Below are 16,013 nucleotides of genomic sequence, written 5' to 3'. Positions count from 1 at the left end.
AGATTTGAGTTTTTTATGAAGAAGAAAGTACAACACTTTGGCATTTCCACATCATTAGTTTGATGTGTTTTATATTTTCTTATGTTATATCGTTCTGCAGAATCCTCATCTAACAAAAAACGGACGCAGAACACAAATGAAAGAGAGGAAACATGCCATTGCATGCAAGTCACTGCTGACCCTAGGACTTTAACATTAAGAAGGAAAGATGTTTTACAATCAGAAGGGTCTGAGCTTGATAAGCATTATTAACAGCCAACTGTATAATAAATAGTTTTCTTTGTGAGAGAATTAAATGGATGGAACCTTCACCTTCTCAACATTCAGATTCAGTAATCTGAACAGTTAGTCCTCAATTGCAGCATGTATCCTCTTTTGTCAGAAAAGGTTTTGTCTTTGACATCAAGTGTAAAGGAATAGTTTGGTATTTCCTTTCTTGCAGAGAGTTAGATGAGAAAACCGATACCACTCTCATATCTGTGCACTAAATATGAACCTATAGAGCCAGCAGCCACGTAGCTTAGCTTACAGTAGAATAAAGACTGGAAACAGCTAAACTGGCTTGGTCCAAAGTAGAAATAGATCCACTTTCTGGCACCGTTAAAGCTCAATCATTAATTAGCAAATGATGTGTTTTTGTTACATTTGTAATTTACAAAAAAACAATGGGTAAAATTGACAGGCTGTTACTTTAAGAGATTTTCGGTTATGGGCTGGACCATTTCTTGGACGGGAGCAGTGACTTTCTGGAGTCTCTGCTGGTTGCCTGGCAATCTCTGGGTGATGACAAGACTCTAGGAATTCCCAAAATGTTGAGCTATTCTTTAAACAGAAATAAAATTCCAGTAAAATGGAATCAAATGTCTAAAATACTGTAAAGATAACTATCACATGTTACCGGAGGCTTACATGTTTTTAATTAAATAAAAGACAAACCCCACATTTGAAAAGCTAAGTATCTGACTGTTTTAACTCAATACCATACATAAACAGTAACAAGGGAATGTCACTGATTGAATGTCATTTAACAGGCACTCTATTTCACTTTTAAATTCATCGTAACCCCATGAATTTTTAATCAGTGACTTAGTACACACTGGGGGACAAACATGAAACTTTAATAAAATACTACCTAGAAAATATATGTATTATAATACAAATTGTATTATAATATAAACATATGGTACTGCCCATATGTACTCTTGTTATTCCTTACATATTATAGGCACAGTGTGACTATTTTTCTTAGACGTCATCTGACCATGTCAGTGATATGTAAATACTAAAATGGAAAAATGGCTGAGGCTGGAATTATGGTTCCTTCTCTGTTCCATGGCACTCTGGCCTGAGACCGCACTAAAACACATTATTCTAAGAGTAAGTAGTAATAAGTAAAAATAAGTACTGGCGTCTATTACGCTGTCCTGTAGTAATGTGTCCCAGTGCTTAAAAACATTCATTCCAGCCTAAATACAAACCAGCCTTCTTTGACAAAAATACCCCAGAGCCACTGACTTGAAAATACATAAACTTAATAAATACCCAAAGCTAGCCTTAAAAATACAGCTATCGTCCAACCCCAGCAGATATGAAATCCTTGGCTTTTGTACCTAAAGCTAGACTAAAAAATACAACTATCATCCAAACCCAGCAGATATAAAATCCTTGACTTTCTATCTCCTGACCTCTCCCTACCCCCTACCTCTCTAATTCTATCCATCTCCCCCCTTGTCCTCCTCCACCCCCTCCTACTCTTCTTCTCCTCCTTGTTCTTACAGAGATGTAGTCTGGAGAGACAGAAAGCTGCAGGAGAAACAGCTGATCCACAGAAAAAAAAAACAATATGTACTGTACTGTAGCTGGTGAGATAGATCGAAAAAAGAGACAGACACACATAGACTCACACAGGAGGTCCAGTGGGCCCTGTATCCCTTTGCAAGCACATACCGAAGCCAATAGCACAATATGAACTGCAACCAAGCAAATCCAATAAAAAAGACAGTCCTGCACCTACAAATTGGAATACATGCATTAGCTCAGTCTCGTACCTACGCCACACGAGATTTGGGGAATACACATTCGCATCCAGAAGACACCACACACTGCTTATGAAGCAAACAAAAAACCCTTCCCTGTCCTCCCCAAGCTCCCCTATTTGAATTTCATTTTCTGCACAAAAATCATTACACGGTAAAGTCCCAGGGCAAACATGTCTTTTTGCATGCAAGGCCATAAATCTATCTTACGTTTGGCAAGCCAATTAACTCAACATAGGGGCTCACTTACCGAGATAAAGCTCCCGGTTATAATATTTGTTGGGCCTAACATTACACTTTTACTCTTTTCTCTTGCTCACTTTCTCTCTTAGACTCAGATAGCCTACCTCCATGTCAGACCTGTTAGATTAATGCTGACCTAAAGTGGATTTGTAACAGAACTTTATTTATTTTATTTTGCACATACCATCATGTTTATCTCACGCTGTCTTGTGACAATTACCATTTTGTCGATACCCGTTTCTCCTCTTTTTCAACTCTTATTATCATTAGCACACAGAAAGATTTTTTTTAAAGTTTTAATTCCAACCCACAGTCATGTTTCTATGTTTTACTTTACTAAGTCTGTTAAGTTCTGCTGTTTTGCACTATGAAAAAACACAAAAACAAAAGATAAAGGCAGAGTAAAGTGGGAAGAAATTGATGGTACATGTGCAGCGGACATACACACAACCTGTTAAAAGGCACTGCATTCTGACAGGGGGTTTATGGGTACAATGATGCCATGTGAGTGTGTGTGTAAGGATGGATGCACCGGTTCATCAGTTCTCTCGGATTTTTTGACACTCTAATCCTGTTGATGTACGTGCAGAACACATCACTCGTGAGGAGCACACATTAAAACCAGCTAAAAGGATTGTGTAACCTCCATATTAATCTCCTCCACTCGTCCTATGCCTCTGTAAGAAGGGAGACAGGAGAAAAAGAAAGAGGAAAAAGCTGTGCTGAGAATGAAGGAGAGGGCAGATACAGAGAGACAGGCGGACATGAAGCAGCTTTGGATAATTAGTGGCAGAAGAGCTGGGTGAAACAGCTATAATGGGGTTAGGTAAATTGTCAATCAAAGAAAAGTGGAAAAGGTTGTCTCACAGTTCCTGTTGTTGCCTAAAACATCTGGATTTCTCTCACTTGCCTTACAAAAATAAAACACAACACTACAAATTCCCAGGGTGATGATCAGATTTTTATTGTGACTAGATTTAACACATGTGATGGTGCAGTATTAAAACAAAACCAATATCAAATACTGAATACTAAATCAATTGAGAAAGATAAATACAGGCATACAGAAACTTATATTGTTTGGTTTTAAGATTAAAGAATGAGAAACGTGGTGTAGAGGTCTTTAAGAGCTTTGGAAAATGGTATCAACAGCAGACTTTGTGAGAGGTTAAAAGAGAATTAAAGGCTAATGAAATACATGCCGACACGTTGTTACCTATCTTCAGTGAAACAAACACACACATACTGTACACTTGTGCCTTTGTTCGGGCGGATACAGAGTGTTTTTATTGAAAACATTCCCACACATAACTTATGCTCATTTACTCTGGCGCAGACAACTTAAAGCAGGTCGGCTCTGCCTGTGAAGCTCTAATATTCAGACCTAATGGTACATTACACTGGACAAAACCTCCTGTATAGTAAACTGTCATTTTTTAAAGTTAGAAATCAGCAAAGACCACACTGATCCCAATGTGTAATGCTATTTAATTGCTATGATAACATTGTTGTTGCCTTCTGTACAGAAGCCCAGTCTCATACCACTGGGGATAATGACAAGCCCGGCTATAGTAAATAGTACAGGGATCAGACTGCTAAATGTCAACCCCCCCGAACAAACTCAGCTGAAGATTACTTCTGCAAAGCTTACAAATCCATTAAAAACTTTACCATGTCAGGATTACCAATCGGCTCTGACTAACTGAATGAAAGTTAACCTTATCATTATTCAACTTGCAACATAAAAATATTATTTTAATACAAGCGGTCTTGTTATCATACCTATGTGTTTTCTGCCACTGGGCTAAAAGCCATCTATACCTGTGGGGGTTTATACAAGTGGACTACTAGTTGTTCCTACAGTACTTTGCTTATAATGTAATACAGTGGGTTATAGTATCTCAACTATCTATTACTTCACATTTCTGCAACAATGACAGGCTTCCATGCTACATGTACCAGGGGAAATGTTGTATTTATTATGTTTTAACTAGTCTCGCTTTGCCAGACCTTCCTCCAAAGCGTGCTGGAGGAGAGTCTGGCTACTCCACAAAGCATACAGGGATGGAAGGAAAACGTGTTGTGGTTTATTTCTTTAAACCAATCACAATCGTCTCGGGCGGTGCTAAGCACCAGATAAAAGCAGCGGTGCTGCTGCGCAATGGGCTCGTTTGTGTTGAACATGTGTTTGTTTAAAAGATGTTTTAGAAAGATTGGACAGATAGTCTGTCTGAATTCACCTTGCAGAGATCTGACAAAAGGTTAACCATAGTCCTCATAAACTGACAGGAGTTTAAAATGCCAACACAAAGGAAGCCCAACGCAATAAATTTGTAAAATCCGGCAGATTTTCCGGCGGCAACGGGGCAATCCCGGAAGTGGAAAGTCAAAGATCTAGAATATGTTTTAACTGACCTGTTTGTCACAGGAGTGTGGGAGTAAACCCACAGGGCACTTGTTAAATTGGCCTCTCCTTATATGTGATTACTTTACAATAAAAAGGAAAAATAAATTAAAAATAGTTACTCTAAATAGCATTTGTCTTTTATTATTATTTATTATTACTTTTAAATATTATTTCCTCTAGCATCACACACATCATCATACACAATCATTAAAATCCTCCAACATGCTAATCACTTTTAAGTAAATTAATTTAGCTAAGGCTTCACTATTTCACTCAGCAGAAGCTTCAATTAAGCAAAATAAATGAACAGACAGTATATCAGACACAGCCTGGTCCGTTCAATCAGTGCAAATGCCTTCGGGCAAGCGTCTCCTTCCTCAGGGCACACAGTGCATGTGGAAGGACGTGGTTCTCTAAAACGCGTTCACTGAAGGTATCAAGTTGACAACCTTTGATTCTTTCTAAAGTCTAAATCAAATGTGTATATGGGTGGGTGGAGTCTGCTCCTACCACCTGTTATTGTAAATAGACACGTTGTAAACCATGAACCAATGGCCATAAATTCATATGACCACCTATTGTTCCAAACAAAACAAGAATTCCGTCTGGTGTGATAATGGGAGGCGACAGAGCAAACAACCGAGAATGCTAGGTGGATGGCACTAATGAGCGAGAGGCAAGGGGACACGGAGAGAGAGAGGTGTGACAGGGTGTTGACAGTAGCCAGCTGAAATGACAATAGAGAAGAAGCAAGACCTGGGGATTGTTGAACTCAAAGCACAATGACCTACATATTGAGATCTGAGCTAACAATACCTCCCCATAGGGACCTGACCTCCTGCAAGGAGATGGCCTCCCGTCTGGTCCTGTAGCTCCCACGCCTTGCTTTATTACATTTAAGGCCTGTTCCAGGGGAGAGGCAATTCACTCACTAGTTTGTGATTCAAATCAAATAAAACCTCACAAAAAAAACAAAAAACAGTGACAACTATAAACGCCACCGGAATCCTTTAGAAGGCAGGAAGTGCAATGAAAATGGGAAATGGTACAAAACCAAAAATCAAGTCCTCTTCTTCTGAATAATGGAGAGAGCTGGAGGCAGTAGAAACGTGGCCCTTTCTCTCTGGGGCAAGAGTCCCTCACATAAAAGCAGAGAAAAGCCACTCACACACACACACATGCACCACCCTTTAACCCTGTCATTAGTGTAATCCTGCATGAGAAGAGTAAATTGTCATGAATAAATCCACTTAGAAGCCAGTGAATGAAAGACTTTCACTTTGAGATGGTTGCATTACCATTTCAATAAATGTGCCACACTGCAAAACGTTGGCAGTGTTTGACAGAGTAATTGGTAATTGGTAATTTTAACGAGTAGATAAAACATGGTTAGCAAAGGGAAGCGCGTATGTAAGTGTGTGCGTGTGTGTCAATTCCTTTTTTTGCACGGACAAAAAAAACACATTGCAAGATTTTTTTCCACTAATAAGGCCAATGAATCCCCCTGAAGGAGTGAGACTGGTCAGGAAGATGTTGCAGGCTTTGTTCGACAAAACAAAAGAAGTGGAAAGCAGACAGCAGACAGACCTTGAGAAAAATGTATTCCAGTATACTGGCCCAGTGAAACCTTTGTTTGAGCAGTATGACCTTAGTGATGGTGTTTGGAGAATCTCCTCGGGCTAGGTTGAGTTCTAAATAAGCAACTTCTATGAACTGTACACAAAAAGCAAAGAGGGGCAAACTTCGGGGTATGTGCAATTACACACTGCAGACAAAGCATCAATCTGGAGCTTAGTGGGCTGCTCTTTGTTTAATTTGAATCTACCCTAATTCCTACCTGGCCTTTGTTTGTGAAAGAAGACAAAGTGGGTAGAGGTAGAAATAATAAAGAAAACCCAGGAGAGATGCTCCAAGGGAGGAGTGCACCCGGGTCACAAAGAGAGGCGATGTTGAGGCGGATGAGGAAGAACTGGTGGTGGGGAGGGCGATGTACTGTAACAAAGAGAAAAGTGAGCAAGACAAAGACATTCAAGCATGGGTAGGAGTAGAGATACAGACACAAAGAAACAAAGAGCTACAGGGAAGGTAACACTGAATGAGACGACTCAACAGTCACTGCAATGTAATGTTTTTTTTCTTCATGGCGAGGCTGGAGCCAAAATAAGCAAAGTTAGATTCAAACAAACACACACACACATGCATACACACACACACACACACACACACACAATACACCCACAGTTACAGCCATGTTCTGCATTCTAATGTACCCTAAGGTGCCCTAGTCCTTCCTCTGCCATCAATCTGAGAGACAATTCTGGGCCCAGGAGAGAAAGAGGCTATGTAAGGTATGTAATGCTCTCCTGTGTGACAGAAAAAAAAAAGACAGACAGAGATCCCAAGAATGATGGGCTGTTTTCACACAAATATCTGGGACTATTGCATTTTTATTCCGAGCCATATTACGTGTATCTCAGGCATATTATGTGTATCTCAGGCAGTTTGTTGTGAGAGACACAACATAACACAACAATGCCTTTATTCAACCAGGGAAAATTACATTATCGTGACGGGGAAAGATGCTGACAGTGCAGTTGCAGATAGTAAAATCACTTGGCTACAAGGCATGTATAGAGGGTGCATTTGACACTGTTCTGCACATTATTTCCTGATGGATATGGAGATAGAGATGGGTCTAGCGGAATGAAAATATAGGATACATGCATGCATGCATACATACATACATACATAATGTACAGTAAAGGATACATTATTATTAAAAACATAATGGATGATTGGCCAATGTAGAGCCAAATGGCGCGGCATGTCAGGTCTTTAATATTGATAAGGCAAAGGCAAATAGATGTGGTATTTGGTAAAAACAGTACCACATTACAACTACTCCAGTATGGATGGTATAAAACAACCATTGTTTTCAAGCATTCTCACCCTCCAAGACAGTTTCTAGAAATAGATATAAACTGCATACTGTATATAGGCACCATATCACCATAAACTCAAAAAGGGGTTTCAAAAATTTAAAAAAACTGATCACATCCATCTACAAATTCCTCATATGTGCTCTATTTCTACTACTCCTTTGGTACTTATAACCCCTTCAAGTCATGGAGACGCTAAAGACAGGTGATTAAGAGTGGGTCCGGGAAGAGAAATAGAGAATAACGACAAGCTTGTTTGGGTTGGACCGAGCCACATCAGGGAGGAATGAATGGAGAGAGAAATGAATGAGGGGTGAAAGATGAAACGTTAATGATCCCTCTGGGGAAATTGGGTCGATGCAGCAGCACAGAGCAGGGCCGGGATAAGAACAGAACAAATCCAGGCTGTTGAAGATAATACAAGTAATTAAAACAAGATAAGGAGAAACAAGATGGGAGAACTTAGAAAGTAAAACCACGTGCAAAAATGTGCGTTGTGAGATGTTTAAATGATGAAAGATTGCAGACGGAGCAAACATTGCAGAGGAAGGGAAGAAGAGAGTGAAGACAGAGAAGGGAGTGAGACCAAGGGAGGATTATTCTGAAGCAGTCCCCAGCGCCGTTAATTGGTAGGAAACAAGAGGTCTTTGAATAAACACCCGCCACACAAGAGAGCCTGGCTCATTTTTCCCCTCCTCGCGCTATGCTTCTTTTCTCCTGGGTAGTTTAGCTGAAGGTAACTCTCAGTCATGCTCCCCTTTAGAGCTCTTCTTCCTCCTCCTCCTCTCTGCACTTCCCCGTCACTCGTCACCAGCCCCAGCTGTCTGTCTGTCCTCCGTCCTCTCCTGTGTATCGGTCTGTTGCTGGGACGACAAACTAAACACCATCTCAAGATTTCCAAATATAACAACAAGCTGCTCTCAGAGTGGCTACGATCCCTAATGTCTGCACCTACCACTCTCCATCTCTCTCTCTTTTTTTTTTTTTTTACTATCACTGCAGGCCTGTAGTCTTGCCCTTACTTCTGCTTTTCAGTCTTCTCCCTAATTATCTCACGGAGGACGAGGTAGCCCCTACCATCCCCCACACCTCTACAGCCCGGCTACTGAGAGACCCTGATGAATAATTTCACGTTTCTCGAGCCTTCTCTTTCTCTCATTCTCAAATTGATTATTGTACAGAAAGCACAGCTAAAAAAGCAGCCCACTGGGTAATTTGTCTTTCTGACAAGGAGAGTTTGTGGCTAGGTATGGGGGAGGGAGAAGCAGAGAGCTCGAAAATGATATGCAAAGCAAGAGGAAAAAAAAAATTGATATTGAATGCTACGCGCGGTTTCGTCTCTGATAGCTCATTCCGTTTGATGTTGTGGTCAGAGGCACAAATCGGGAGAGTGGATATTTGCATGTGAAAACGTTCCTCGAAAAGTGAGCAAAGTGAAAGAGCTACGGCCCTGAGAAGCATCTGTAATTACATGAAGCACATTTGGAAAATAAAGCTAATACAGCCCTCCGTTATCCTCTTTCTCCACCACACCATCTCTGTTATTCTGTAAATCCCTATCACAAACACCGCCGCGGCCCTGTGGCTACAAACACTCATCTGTCAATGTTTGATTCCACGTAAATATGGCCGAATAGACGACTGCTGTCGTATGATGACAGCCTCCAGGTGTTTTCAATCTCCTTGACAATGACACTCCCATTTAGTTGGCGTGCGAGAGGCTCTAGTGATGACAGGGACGGAGGGTATCATTTGGGCACCACAGGAGAGATCACTAAGTGTGTGTACAGACACCCTGCCTTATCATTAGTAAGGGGTATGCCGTGGAAACGCTCTGTTGAAATAAGAGCACCTTTCCTGAGTCAGTCCTGAGGTGACTCACCTGACTGGATGGGAGCAAATTAGCAGACCAAGATGAGGTCAATAGTGTGTGTCATTGGCAATTTGGTTGAGGCAAGTGCACACCTGAATATTTTTTTTGTAATAGTGCTACATTCGGCTCCACCATGCCGCTTTGATTCTCCGCCAGTGCAAGTAAGCTGAATCAGCCCCCCACCAGCTCTCTTCTCATCTCTTTTCCTTTCCTTCCATGTACACTCCTGTTCACCCTCATCACTTTTCCATTCTCCCTTGTGTTTTCCTGTCTTCCAACTTCAATCTCTGATTACTCCCATCTCCTTTGTTTCCTCTAAGCTATCGCACCATCTCTTAAGGCTTTGCTCCTCCCCATCTACTTTTTCTTCTCTCCTGCTTCAAACCTGCCCTTAATGTCTTTCAGCTATGCTAGATTTTCCTCACTGATTTTTAGGCCCTCACTTCACTCTTTTTTTTCTCTCTCTCTCTCTCGGTCCTGTTGTGCATTCTCCACCCCCAACCCTTCCAAAACCTCCTAATGGATCCCATGTCAGCAGAATGCCAGAGGAAACCACACAACTGCACTGTGGCTTCTTGTCTGTCTCTGCCTCAACGTCTTTCTCTCTCTCTCTTTCTTCTGCATGAAAAAAAAAAACATGGAAGAGAAAAATGAATAGAAAAAACTGCTGGCTGAACATTACAGTAAAACGAGTCCAATGAGATCCTACACACTTCATGAAGCTTTGTCTTATATTTCAAATACATACTTGAGGTGCAGATTACCTTCAAGTGAGATTCTGCTTTAGCTTGTTCATTTATGCGATAGCTTTAACTCAAATATAATGGTTTAACTGTGCTGCATTGTTTTTACATTTTATTAGGTTTCATATTGCTGAAGTTTCCTTTTGTCCGTGTAGCCATGGAAGCTATCGCACAACATGATAATTACCCCCTTTTTCTAGGTTCCAAAGAAACTGCTATTGCTTCTGGTAAACCCAGCACTTATTTTGTGCATGAGAAGATTTTTCCCCATTTAGTGCCACATTATGAGCCGAAGAAATTACAGAGAAAATGTGCGTAATAAACAATCCCGACAGTTACATACTGTGTGTTTTGGATTCTATTTTTCATCACCATAAGGAGGAAACGATAATTATCCTAATATGGTCATGTGCAAAATATTGGTGGTGAATTTATTTGCAAAATGTTGAGACAAAATAAAATATCTGCTCCTGAAATCCAATCCCAGCTTGTGATTAAAATGTGATTCGACTAAATGGTTATGTTTAGGAACCTCAAAGCACTTGATCAAGGTTAGGGAACAATCGTGGTCTGAAATATTTTTTAAAAAGTCAACGCCTTGAAGCCCTCCACAGGACATATTTACTTGATTCACTTTTAACTGAAGCCATGATCATTTCCTAACATTAACCAAAATGTACCCACATGCAGGGCTGATTTTTAAGTCCACTACCAATGTCAGTATCTCTTTGTATTTGTGGCCTTAATGTGACACAATAATTCAAGACTTCGAGACACAAAAGGCAATTGCATTTTCAAAAAACAACGGATGTGCTCAGATAAGTGGTTTGTCTCCCTTTATGTTTTGATAATGCCTTTCAGTGTATGATTTTCAATAAACTGTCTGACACATCTTATCCTTTTAGATACCAAAATACCTGCTGTGAATGAAAAACATTACACTTTGCCAATATTATTTCATGCTATCAACAATATGCTGCAAACTTTAACTGAACTAAGGTTAATATAAGATAATAATCACACTGTTGAGGACTTTTCAGTAAATAAAGACTGCAAATTATAATTTGCACATCAATAGAAAATATGGGCATTGATCCTCTGTTTCTGTTTTTATTGTTCTTCTCTTTCAGGATGTGGTTTCCAAGCTTCATGAAGCTCTTCATTACAGCAACAAACTCAACCAGTGATGTGTTTTTTCAACAGGTCTGAGAACAAACAGCAGGAAATCGAACAGAAGTATAGCTCTTTGCCTTTGTATCTCCTTTGGAGGATTAAGTCAGTAGTAGTATGTGCAGGGGACTGGAGGAGGCTGTGTGATATACGACCCGATAATGTACTTACAACTACAAACTGTCACATCTCTGCTGGGCTCCGCACTCCACAGGTACGCCAAGCCCAGGCAGGGCCAGGCAGTGACAAATGGACCCAATTTCCATTTATTTATCTATGTGTTGTGTGGACCACAGAACACATTCTGCTCTGCTCCCCTATAAATCTTTATCCTGTTAACACAACACCAATAAGGCGACACATTAGCCCTCCCATGCAGCAGACTAATCAAGCACATACCCGTCACACAAACCGTAAAGAACATCAGCACGTTGGCTGTGAAATTACTGGGAAACACACATCAAGCAGACAATTATAAAATCCTTGCGGACAGGTGACCTCACTCATGCACACTCAAATGATAAACAATAAAAAAAAAAAACATTTCCAGTCAAACGATTTTGGAGAGCAAAAATGGAAAGGATGCACTCAAGAGAATAAATCTGGGGCTAAAGCTGCCTAATTTAAAACACAATAATACGTTTCAGCTGTGGAGATGGAAAGAGCTTGTGGAAAGCCACAGGGAGTGATGGGGTCAGGGGTGAGGAAAGGCACACATTTATACTGTTTAGATTTGATAAGGTCTGGAAATTGCTGAGAGAGGCACCCACTTCTGGAGAGACAAGCAGCCTGCCAGCCAGTCTGTCTCACTGACTCCAGCGGGGCTGGCTCAGTTAGGAAGTCTTGCATGACATGATGTCCCCTCTGCTATTAACCCTGCTGACAAAAGCTCACCTCTTACACAGGCATCTACATCATCAGCAGCCAATCTACCTGTCCCATCTACAAACACTTCACCAGAAATAATGTCTGTAATGCGTCTATGCAGGCCAGCTCGCTCCCTCTCACTTTTGCACACAAGCAGCCGCAATCACACCCCCTTCTCTTTAGCTGACATTAACACACACACACACACGATAAACTCCCCCCGCTGATTTTGTCATATTACCTGGCAAAACACCAACAGATTTTTTCGCTCAGTGCCAAGCAGCTAGTGGTGTGAATGGTTGAGCCGCTGGATTTAATTAGTGCGGCACCCATATGGATTAGCAAAGAGACAGGCACACACACAACCAGAAAGTATGTCACGTCCCCACCTGATCTGCTCTTAACATTGCCCTTAGTGGCATGCATACACAGATGCACACATGAATACCCACACCAGAGGGAATGGGTGGGGTGGAGGGGGGTGCTCTGTAGCTTTGTAATCAGGTGATTTCTTTGCTGTAAATTTAATTGGTTTTAGCAGCAGTGCAAAGGAAACGTCAAGGTTGGCTGGCTGTACCATGTGAATGGAGACAGCTGCTCTGATGGGCAGGAGGTAGGAGGGAGCAAAGTGAACACACTGCTAAAAAGATTATTTAAAAAAACAGCGAGGTTGATAAACAACATACTGTCATCCTGGCAAAAGAGAGATACAGCTAGATGGGAGGACATGCAAACACTTGCACCATGCTCCGGGAATATCTCTTTCGCCTTTCATTCACTTCCACTAGAACTCATGCAGTGACACATTTCTGTGTCTGTCAGTCTCCTGCTAATTAACAGGTCAGGGATTGTCAAATATTGACCCATGAATCTACATGTTTTGCCAATGCCATTAACTACTACAACTATTATTTCTAGTCATAGTTACATCATTTTTGTTGAGACTAGGATTGCACAACCCCATCCGGCACCGTCAGACACCGCCTACCAAGAGCCTGGGTCTGTCCGCGGTTTATCCTTAAAATGAAGTTTTTCCTCGCCCCTGTCACACTAAATGCTTGCTCTTGGGGGAATTACTGGAATTGATGGCTCTTTGTAAATTATGGAGCGCAGTCTAGACCTACTCTATCTGAAAAATGTCTTGATATAACTGTTGTAACTATAAATTAAATTGAATTGAATTCAAATCTGACTAAAAACCTAACATATCTTGTGAGGTTGACCATGCACTGTTCTACTATAACATGACACACATGGTTAAGTAATGTTGCCAAGCAAGCACATTTCCAAGACTGTGTTTAAAAAAAGGGTTCTTATAACCACATGTTCACTTCTCTTATCATAAAAAGGCGTGAGTGGGTGGAGAAAAGGAGGGTACTGTTTCACCAGATCATTAAGACTCTGGTATTTGCTCAAATGATTTCCTTCATGTGTCTGCTTGTCATCTTAAGGCCAGCCCATACATTAAATCATGCACTCCCCCAGGAATTGCTTTCACTGATTGATCTGCTACCTGAATGGGCCGTGCCATTTCCTCATTTCTGTTCAACAATACCCTTAATGCACAAGCCTGATGGAGTCATCAGTGATGCCTCACAGACTGGGAAAAGAGCTGTAATAGTGTAATAGGGTTAGGTTATTGTTTGCCCTTACCAAGGCTCCTGAAACTGAAAAGTGGTATTTAGTTTCAGCTGTATAAATAGTGAATAATACATAGTGTGATATGCTACGTAATGTGATGGCAGTTAAGGCATTTGTGCAGTTAAGCTCTGTATGAATAATAGCGTAATCCGCTGCAATTATGGATAGACATGTTATAATTAGCTCAGTGTAATCCCTCCAGCTGTCTTCATCTTAGTAGACTCAGCATTGTCTGGATCCAAATAGGAGGAAAAGAGAAAGAGAGCAGTTAGGGATAGGATAACCTTTTTTTTCTGGATAGACATTTCTGGCACTGTGGACTCAAATGAAATGTTTTCCTTGACAGTCTGTGGAGAGAAAGTGTCTTACTGTCTAAAAGGCTCCATGAAGAAGAAAAAAAATGTAGAGGACAGAATCAGTCAAGGTCAGTGTTAATCATTTTCACTTCAGTTCTGCAGCATCTCCACCTCCCACAAAACAAACCCCTGAGATCCACATAATACCTTTTTTTCTTCTTCTGTCTAGCCATGGTTGACTTCCGTTTTCTTAATTTCTATTCACTGTCTCACATGGCAGCATGTGTCCAAATTAATTGGTTTGTTGTTTTATTCTGCTCTGCTTGATACACATATGCAGCTGCTTTGGGGTGTGAATAAAAAGCAGGTGGTCAACATACATTTGCCGTAGACTTACAGTAACTTACAAGGAACAGTGAGATTTACTGGGACTGAAACCCTTGATTAGACCCAGTAGGTGTCGGTGCTAAAGGTAACCCATGTTTAATAACATCAATTGAAGGGTACTGACTAACATGCATGGGCTGTTAATGTCCCGGTGTTTGTGAGCTTGTTGTTCTGTTCGGAAACCAAATGGGAGTGACGGGGAGGGTTATTAAACATGGCAGACTGTGTATACTGTAAACAGTGTACAGTGCATTCCCCGCTGTGTGTTCACAGGAGTGTGAAGCTTTCTGCATTTCAACCTCCCAGAAGCAATTTGGTACTGGAGCCATCTAGCTGTGCTGCTGTTCCCCACTACACACCCATGCTCAGGGAGGAAGCATTAATATCTATTACTGTTATGTGTCTGTTCCTAATACATATAGTACCATTAAAGAAATAGAAAATATATCTGAATTACAAAAACATGTTCTCACTTAGCTGTAGTGGTATACAGGCATGCAAATGGTCTTGGTTTTATTTGCCCAGGTTCTGAGATAACAGACTCTAGGATTTCTGCTGCAACACCAACAAAATGGAGGTTAAATGAAATGTTGCTTATGGTGCTCACACCATTGAAAAATGACACAAAGCAACATATCTTTCCAGTGGTCCTATTACTCTGGATAACCCACCAGCATCACCTTTAGCAGTTCTCAACAAAAAGACTTTCTAATAAAATAATCATCCCCATGGAAACCATTGAGTGCATGTTTTTTTCTATTATCCAGAGTAACATAACACTGTTTCTGGGAATAGATGTTGCCATTGAAACTGTCTTTAAACTGTTACCCTCTAAAACGGTGCTGTTAAAAGGCCGGTTCACCAATGTTACAAAATACACACAAGAATTCGGTAACTCAAACTACATTGCATTCAGGACCATTGAATTGGAGAAAAGACAGAAATCTCAAAGCATAGATCTATAACACCAAAGGTTATAGCTATACCGCAGCAGGCGAGGAAATATCTCCACCATGTCAGCTCTGGTTAAAAATGATAAACAAATGGTTGCAACCCTTCCAATGTCCTGGTCCAGCACAAGAAAAGTTAATTCATTCACACTCATATCAGCTGAAACGCTGATGGAGGAGGATTTCATTTATATCTTAACGTAAGTTAACGATGGATGCTATCATCCTTTGCCCTCTACCCTATTTCTTTCTCTCTACTCCTCCCCACTAGCCAATACTATACCTCCATCCCCCATGGCAATGTGAGGCGGGCAACACTATCCGCTCTATTACAGAACCTCTAGAGATATCTGCCTTCTCAGCATGCAGAGGAGATGGTGAAACAGATACACACACATTTGCACACACATATTTGTATACATTTGCACTCCCACACACACACAAACACACACACACAAACA

The 16,013-nt window shown here is 40.9% G+C and overlaps 1 protein-coding gene across 3 annotated transcripts in view; it reads right to left on the bottom strand.

Moving 5' to 3' along the window:
• Nucleotides 1-16,013, bottom strand: part of LOC116700370 (roundabout homolog 1) — an 85,657-nt gene that overhangs the window by 26,312 nt on the left and 43,332 nt on the right. Inside the window, exon 1 of one of the 3 annotated variants that reach the window (XM_032533493.1) lies at nucleotides 12,520-12,603. The exons of the other annotated variants lie outside the window; for them this stretch is intronic. The gene's annotated coding sequence lies outside the window, so the exon portion shown is untranslated. Of the gene's footprint in view, nucleotides 1-12,519; nucleotides 12,604-16,013 lie in introns of those variants that run through there. 3 annotated transcript variants of the gene reach the window in all.

Source organism: Etheostoma spectabile, chromosome 13, assembly GCF_008692095.1.
Source record: "Etheostoma spectabile isolate EspeVRDwgs_2016 chromosome 13, UIUC_Espe_1.0, whole genome shotgun sequence".
Lineage (NCBI taxonomy): Eukaryota > Metazoa > Chordata > Actinopteri > Perciformes > Percidae > Etheostoma > Etheostoma spectabile.
This window is presented reverse-complemented; position numbering and strand designations above follow the sequence as displayed.